At 28.4% G+C, this 2500-nt stretch overlaps 2 non-coding genes across 2 annotated transcripts in view; both read left to right on the plus strand.

The window, feature by feature from the left end:
* Window positions 1-485: 485 nt before the first annotated feature.
* LOC138858489 (5.8S ribosomal RNA) lies at window positions 486-664 on the plus strand. The gene has a single exon (XR_011397588.1). It is a non-coding gene; the product is annotated as a 5.8S ribosomal RNA (ribosomal RNA).
* A 502-nt stretch (window positions 665-1166) lies between these two features.
* Window positions 1167-2500, plus strand: part of LOC138858444 (large subunit ribosomal RNA) — a 3976-nt gene continuing 2642 nt past the window's right edge. Inside the window, exon 1 of the ribosomal RNA XR_011397579.1 lies at window positions 1167-2500. This exon is cut by the window's right edge and continues 2642 nt beyond it. This is a non-coding gene — a ribosomal RNA (large subunit ribosomal RNA).

Consider the following 2500-nt stretch of genomic DNA (forward strand, 5'->3'; position numbering starts at 1 on the left):
TGTTTTTTTTTTTTTTTTAACTCCTTGTAATGCATTATGACAATATATATTATATTGTGAACTTCGCATACATTGTATTTGAACGCAATAAAATAACCTTTAAACATATAGCTGTACTTATTATTTATATAGAAAATAATATTTAATTGTGATATTTATATAAAATATTATAAATGATAAGTTAACTTGTTCACATTAACGTGTGTAATACCTTTTTTTTATGGTATTTTCTATTTGTGATTAAAAACATGTTGAAAAATTTAAAAAAAGAAAACGCACAAATAGAGAAGAAAATAATATATAAAAGGTATTACTGTTTTTGTTGACCTAAGACATGCGCAGCTGCAAATGTTTGGGTTTAAAATTACAATTTATTGAAAGATGTTTTAAACTTTTGTATTAAAAATTTATTATTGATTAATTATTAATACTTTCAATAAATTAAAATTCTTTGACTTTGAATTAAAAAAATACAAAAACATTATCACTCTAAGCGGTGGATCACTCGGCTCATGGGTCGATGAAGAACGCAGCAAACTGTGCGTCATCGTGTGAACTGCAGGACACATGAACATCGACATTTTGAACGCATATTGCGGTCCATGCTGTTATGTACTTTAATTAATTTTAAAGTGCTGCTTGGACTACATATGGTTGAGGGTTGTAAGACTATGCTAAATTAGTTGCTTATTCTTTTAGTCAATTAATAGAATTTAAGCATATGGCATATTATTGGATTGTATTTTTCAATCCATAATATTAATAGCATAAAAAGAAATATAGAAAATATATTCTTGAATACCTCATATTTGAACGAAAATTTATGATAAATGAGAATCTTAGTATTCCCATAAAAGAAAAAATTTTCAACATTATTTAAATTATATTAAATAATACATAAGAGGAATGTCTAGCATAAAATAAATTTTTATTCTAGAATTAATTCACTCTATTGTATTGAGAAAAATTTATAATAAAAAAAAATATATGATATGTGGAGGAATAATGTTGTTAATTTTATTAATTATTATATTATGAATTTTAAAAAGGGATGAAAAGATTGAATAATATTGAGTAATCAAGATATAAAAATATATTTCTTTAAAATAGCAAATAGCAAAAAAATTAAATAAAAATAAACAAATCAATCTAAAATATATTTTATACAACCTCAACTCATATGGGACTACCCCCTGAATTTAAGCATATTAATGAGGGGAGGAAATAAACTAACAAGGATTTTCTTAGTAGCGGCGAGCGAAAAGAAAATAGTTCAGCACTAAGTCACTTTGTCTATATGGCAAATGTGAGATGCAGTGTATGGAATATCTTAATATCTAGTATGAGAAATTAACGATTTAAGTCCTTCTTAAATGAGGCCATTTACCCATAGAGGGTGCCAGGCCCGTATAACGTTAATGATTACTAGAAAGATATTTCCAAAGAGTCGTGTTGCTTGATAGTGCAGCACTAAGTGGGTGGTAAACTCCATCTAAAACTAAATATAACCATGAGACCGATAGTAAACAAGTACCGTGAGGGAAAGTTGAAAAGAACTCTGAATAGAGAGTTAAATAGTACGTGAAACTGCTTAGAGGTTAAGCCCGATGAACCTGAATATCCATTATGAAAAATTCATCATTATAACTGTAGTATTTAATTTTAAATATTATAGTAATAGTGTGCATTTTTTTCATATAAGGACATTGTAATCTATTAACATAATAAAATATTTATCAAAAGATCATTGGTTTTTAAGTTTATTCAAATTAATTTGCTTTTAGCTTATTAACATAGAATAATTACTGATGATTTGATAAAGTGTTGATAGATTTTATTATATATAATGCTAAAATTCTTTTGAATTTTACAATAATATTATTATCATTGATTTTAATATTAATTGTATGCATTTATATGATTAACAATGCGAAAGATTCAGGATACCTTCGGGACCCGTCTTGAAACACGGACCAAGGAGTCTAACATATGTGCAAGTCATTGGGTTATATTAAACCTAATGGCGAAATTAACTTAACTGTATTAATAATGGGATTAATTTTTAATGTATTACATTATTAATTCAATCCCGGGGCGTTCCATATAGTTATGTATAATGATAATTTATTATTATTTATACCTCTAACTGGAGCGTACCTTGAGCATATATGCTGTGACCCGAAAGATGGTGAACTATACTTGATCAGGTTGAAGTCAGGGGAAACCCTGATGGAAGACCGAAACAGTTCTGACGTGCAAATCGATTGTCAGAATTGAGTATAGGGGCGAAAGACCAATCGAACCATCTAGTAGCTGGTTCCCTCCGAAGTTTCCCTCAGGATAGCTGGTGCATTTAAAAATTATGTAAAATAATCTTATCTGGTAAAGCGAATGATTAGAGGCCTTAGGGTCGAAACGACCTTAACCTATTCTCAAACTTTAAATGGGTAAGAACCTCACCTTTCTTGATATGAAGGTTGAGGTTATGATATAATGTGCC

Source organism: Bactrocera oleae, unplaced genomic scaffold (genome assembly GCF_042242935.1).
Source record: "Bactrocera oleae isolate idBacOlea1 unplaced genomic scaffold, idBacOlea1 ctg00000009.1, whole genome shotgun sequence".
Taxonomy (NCBI): Eukaryota; Metazoa; Arthropoda; class Insecta; order Diptera; family Tephritidae; genus Bactrocera; species Bactrocera oleae.